We start from the raw sequence: 6,000 nt of genomic DNA, 5'->3' as shown, positions 1-6,000 counted from the left end.
GTTCACGACATCCTCTCAGTGAAGGTCTAGGCCTCGGCTTAGGAGTTCCAGTTTCCTCCACGTGGAAGTTAGACGAGACCCCTGAATAAGTTCAACCTCAGACATACGTGTCCCACTTTTGTAAACCCCAAATTATATGCTTTCTTCTGAGAAAGAGTAAGACGTGTGCTTTTTCTTTTTTCGCGATGTGACTTTCTATCTCCAAAGCGGGGCGTCTGTCTGGATAGAGACATCTGTGACCCTTTTTTCCAGCAGCAGAGCAGCTAAAGGCTCTCCTTTTCGTCCTTTTTGGCGCTCCAGACCCCTGTCCTCCTCTTGTAACCACTCTTTCCTTCTCAAGAGTCCCAGTTGTGCTGCTGTGTGCTTTGCCCGCCCATCCCTGTCCCCAAGAGGCATCGATGGCTAAGCCCAGATTCTCCTGAGCAGTCAACCCTTGGGCCCAGCACTTGCCCCCCCTGACAAAAACAGAACTGACCCCAGATTTATCTGTCTCCACACTGCATGGCCCCCAGACAGTGAGCTCTGCCTACCTGACATCTCTGCACTTTTGTGGTGTCCAGCTGACTCGAGCCAAGTGTCAGACACAGAAGATTCTCTCAGGGTCACGGAACTGGACCAGATATGAGTTCCAGGATCCTGACTACCAGGGACCCAAACCATGCCTGTTGCCATGTGCATGGAATGGTCGGACAAGTGTCCAGCCAGGATTGTTTCCCTGATGTTGTCCTTCCAATTGTTGGTACTTGCCTGCCAAAATAGATATTCAAGAGGAGGCCTCCTTGTCTGTATTCCCTCCAGCCCCAGACAAGGCCCCATTCTTCCCCTGTGACAGCCGCCTTTCCTAGGAAGAGCAGGCAGGAAAGATGGGGCTTCACCATCCTGCAGGCGAGGTGGACCCTGCATGCAGGAGACAACCCAGGGCATTCCTGTGCCAAACCAGCAGTGGGTAAGCACGACATGGCTGAGCCTGCCCAGCCTGAGAGGAGCCCCACTTTCTAAGACCAGGAGAGCAGGTGATCCCCAGACCCTGACTGACCTAACCCCTCTGCCTCTCAGAGCTCAGACCCACAGGGCCGTTGGCTTCCTCCTCCTCCTCTGCTTCCCCAGTGAGTGTGTATGAAGCCCTTGCTCAAATGCATATCATGTGTTTTAGACTCAAAGCGCAAAGCACTGGATCATGGTCCCTATCGCCCCCCCCCCCCCCCCCCCCCCCGTCTCCCTGCCCAAGTGACTGAAACCTACTGAACTTTCACTGTGCTGTTCCAGGTAGGGAAGAGGAGGCCCCCTGTGCTGCTGCTGGGACAGGAGGGTGGGGAGCCTGTGATGGACGGCACCCCCTCTTGCCAGTGGACACCGGGACACTCCTGTCCACAGAGACCAGCCGGGTATCCAAAGCCATGAAAATTGTCTCTGTAGCCCTTGAGCGATACTGTGACAAGACATTCTCGCGTGATTCCCAGAGAAGTTCCTCTCTCACCATTCCCGTCACGTGTTTGTTTAATTCCTTTCTGTCACCAGTTCAAACCACCACTCCCAGGAGGGAAAAGGTTGAGTCCAGAAAGGCAGCTCGAATTTCTAGTTGTGTGATTCACTTGCAAAGCGGAGGAAGCTGGGGATTTTCTTCCCTGCCTCCTGTAGCACTGCTACTCTCTCCAGCATGGGGGACGCGGGGCCCTGGTGTCAGAATACTTAACTTAAAGCCTGTGTGTGTGTGTGCGCGTGTGCGAGTGTGTGTGCGTATGTGGTGCGTGTGTATACGCGTGTGTGTGTGTGGTTTGTATGGATTTTGAACCAATAGTATATAAATATAAATATATATATATATATATCCCTGACACCTGTGAGAATCTCGAGACTGTACGAGTGTTGCCATTGTCACATTCAGATCTGACTCAATTTGTTTCTGTTTCTGTTTTGTTTTGTTTTTCCTTTTAGAACTATCTAGTGTTGAGAAAGAAATCAAATGTAAATGTCTGGTTTTCATATAATGTTAAAGAATTAAAAACCATGGAGGAGGAGGCTGGGGTCTGTCCTCGTCGCCTTCCTTTGTAAATTGCTGTTGTGTTGATAAGCTGTGCATGGCTCGTGTTTAGCGGTCATTATTGTGTCTGTTTGTGAGATTTTTATTACGAGGAAAATCCCGTAGATGCACTTACTGAATATGTGGTTAGGGTCTGAGTCAAGGCCAGGAGGCCCGAAACGCCCATGAAAACGGACCGCCGTTCCTGATGACTATGGAGATCGCTGTGGGAGAATCATGCGTTATGGAGACGCGACGTAGAGAATAGTCGAAAGTGATTTTTGCAGATCTCATTTTGAGGCTTGTGGCAAAGATAAATGTACTTGTGTAGAGATTTCTGTAAGGTAAAAGCCAGGAGAGGCTGGCTTTGAGGTCAATGCTGTAGAATAGGATGACTGGATACCAAATGTAATCTTTCCAATGCTACAATGAATTTATACATGAGATTGATATGCAATAAATCTGTGTGTTTTTCTATGTCTCGTTGAAAGCTTCATTAAGAGAAAACCTGGTCTCTGGAGTGGGATAGGAGGAGTGCCCTCCCCCAAGTCTAGACTGACTGGGTCTGGGTTCTAGACCAAAGTATTACCCCAATACACCACTGGACACAAGGCAGCTATCTCAACTCCTTTCAACAGCTTAGAAGTACTTGTAAATGATCAGGCCACAAGACACCGAGCACACTCTGACTCCAACAGCATCCTCTGCTCTGGGAGAGGGTCTTCAATGCAGCGGTTGGTGGCTGGATGGTGAATGATGGTGGCTGGTGAGAATGAATAAATCCGTGGATGGAGGAGTGAATAAATGATTCTGGATAGAGGAGTGGACAGACAGTGGATGGAGGAATTCATGGAAGGTAGGTGGGTAGGTAAATAGATGTTGGATGGAGGAATTGAATGGACAGGTGGGTGGAGAAGTGGGTGGATGATGGATGGAGGAGCGGAATGAACGGGTGGATGGATAGGTGGATGAATGGTGGGCGGAGGATTTGCTCTTTGAACCATCACTGATCCTGGGACTTCTGGACCTCCAAAAGCTCTCCCAGGGCCAGGACAAGCTCCAATGAACGTCATCAGAAGTAAGATTCTGAGGCTCCCTAATCCACAGTTCCTGTAGCTGCCAGAAGAGAAGAAATGGAAGTTGATCTTGGCATGAGATCTCAGGCCCAGATCTGGGGTGCCGAACCCTTATATTTTCTTAATGCCATCAGGTCGAGCGTGATGGTGGGGGCATGCAGCGCTACATGTTTCAGGTTGTTTTCCTTCCCACTGTGACTGACGAAGTGCCGGTGAGATCTTAAGCCTGGACGGTCAGCTTTGGGGCTTGCCCAGGAGTCTGAGGCCCAGGGTGACTTGAAAGGTTCTGCTTTGGGAAATATATTTCCGTCCTCTGCCCTCACTGAAGGCCACATTCCCAAAAGTGGTTCTCCCAAATGACATGACAGTGACCCACAGAGCCCCCATAGTGGTGCTTTCCAGAGCTCACCACACTGGGGCTCCAGTGGAATGAAAACTGTCCCGTTTTGTCCAACCTGGCAGCCTTGCTCCTCATTAGCCCGGGAGAGAGAGGAAAACTCAGTGGAATCGGAGAGGGGCCGATAATGGCTGTATTGTTGCGAGAACCCCAGAGGGAAAGGGAACAGCGGCTGACAGGAGATTGCTGACAAGTGGACTTTGTCTTCTAGCAGCCCGGTCCCCACATAAAAGACTGAAGAAAAAGGCCCCATTTTGGAAAAGGGGGATGGGTGTATTAAGAGGAGAAAAAAATGTGTCAAAGAAGAATCTGTTTTCTGGGAAGAGAGGGGCTTTTCATTGCCATTCAGCTTTCCTCTGGGCTAAGGAGCTGCTGGCCATTTGCAGGGAAACTATTTTAGGGAGCCCTCAACCTTATTCCTCATGCAGCAAAAGTCTTCTGCAGCACAAGCTGTGTCATGCGGTACAACAGCCACGGCCGAGGCTGTGTGTTTTCTGCAGTCAAGAAATGTCTGCTGTGTGGGTTGCCCAAGGGACTCTGGGACATGAGGGGTCCCCAGTCATGATCCGAGACTGCAGCCCTGCTGGAGAAAAGCACATGTCTCCCTGCCAGGGTGGACAAGGCCATTCCGCAACTCCATCCACTCCAAAGGCAACGTGTGGAGGAGAAAGTGTGGTGGGGTCTAGAACCAGATTCCACAAAATGGAGCCCCCATGATCTGACAGAGGGAGTAGACACTAGGGGGATTTTTTTTTTTTTTTTTTTTTTTGCTCCTGAATTCCTAACCCCATCAGGAACACAGGAAGTTACAGAAAAACGGAGAGGTGGCTGAGTGGGATCAAGGATCAGGCTTTACAATGTGGTGCAATGCGAATCTATCAGTTAAAGCCCAGCAGGGCAGTGTGCAGGGTGTGCATGACCCTAAGCTCTGCAGGGCAGTGTGCCAGGTGTGCACAGCCCCAAGCTCTGAAGCACAGTGTGCCGGGTATGCATGAAACTAAGCTCTGCAGCACAGTGTGCAGGGTGTGCACGACCCCAAGCTCTGCAGTACTGGGTATGCATGGCTCCCAAGCTCCGCAGTGCTATGAACAAAATTAGTCCCTCTGCAAGAGCAACGTGCTTTTAACCACTGAGCCATCTCTCCAGCCCCTATACGTAATATTTTTAGAGCCATTTTAGGCTTATAAGGAACTTCTCAGAAATAACAGATGTTTAGTTCATACCCACCATTCCCCAGGATGGACGTAGGCCCTACTATTGTGTGATATTTTGTGTTCTGACAAATAAATCTTGCCTGGAGATCAGAGGGCAGAGCTAGACATTAGTTAACCATAGAAGCTGGGTGGTGGCGGCGCATATCTTTATTCCCAGCACTCAGGAGGCAGAGGCAGGCAGATCTCTGTGAGTTCAAGGCCAGCCTGGTCTACAAAGCGAGTTCCAGGATAGCCAAGGCTACACTGAGAAACCCTGTCTTGAAAAACAAAAGATTCCTTTGTGTTTTCTTGTAGCATTGCAGTTCCTATATTTTGAGCACCGAATGATATCCCAAACTGGAATATATCACTGTTTACTCAGTCACCCAGCTGTTGAAGGATATCCTGGCTGCTTCCCACTTGAGCAATTACAAATAAGGATACTACAAACATCTGAGAATGGGGTTTTGTATGGGTCGAAGTTTCCAGCTCCTTTGGGCAAATAACAAGGATCTTGACTGCTAGATCACACAGTGAGTGCATGTTTCCTATTATGGCTGCATAGCTTGGCTTTTATCTGCAGTGCAAGAGACCCTACAGCCCCACACCCTTGCCAACACTTAGTTTTGTCAGTGCTCCAACTTTGGCCATTGGACAGTGTACAAAGCTATCTCCCTGTTGATTTGACTTGTATTTTCCTCTTCACGAGTCTTTCCCATATGCATTCACCATGTGTGTGTGCTCTGAAAAGTCTGTGTAAGCAAAGGCTGCACTTTCCTTTCCCTGCCACCCAGATCCGAATAATCACACAGAAATATATTAATTAAAACTCTGTTTGGCCAATGGCTTAGGCTTATTCCTAGCTAGTTCTTACATCTTAAATTAACCCATTTCTTTTAATCAGTGTATCACCACAAGGCTGTGGCCTATGGATAAGGTTCAGCAGCTACATGACATCTCCTTGACTCTACCTACTCTTTCTCTATATCTCTGTTCAGATTTCCCGCCTGGCTTTACTCTGCTAAGCCATTGACAAAAAGAGCTTTATTAATTAACCAATAAAAGCAACACATATACAGAAGGGCATCTCACATCTTGTTTGTGGCTTGAACCATATTTCAACTGGCCAAGTCCCTTTCTTGTAGAATGACATTTCTTTTGTACGTTATGGGGTTCTAAATGAGATTGTCCCCCACAAACTTAGATGTGTGAATGCTTCATCCCCAGTAGGTGGTGCTGTCTGGGAGGTTTAGAAGGTGTGGATGTTAGAAGTGTGTCTCTGAGGCAGGCTTTGAGGCTTCAAAGCCATGTGCC

The sequence above is a fragment of the Microtus oregoni genome, unplaced genomic scaffold (genome assembly GCF_018167655.1).
Source record: "Microtus oregoni isolate MIOR12 unplaced genomic scaffold, Mior012 000109F_ref0000275, whole genome shotgun sequence".
In the NCBI taxonomy this organism is placed as follows: Eukaryota; Metazoa; Chordata; class Mammalia; order Rodentia; family Cricetidae; genus Microtus; species Microtus oregoni.
The sequence above is the reverse complement of the archived record's forward strand: the minus strand, read 5'-3'. Positions refer to the sequence as shown.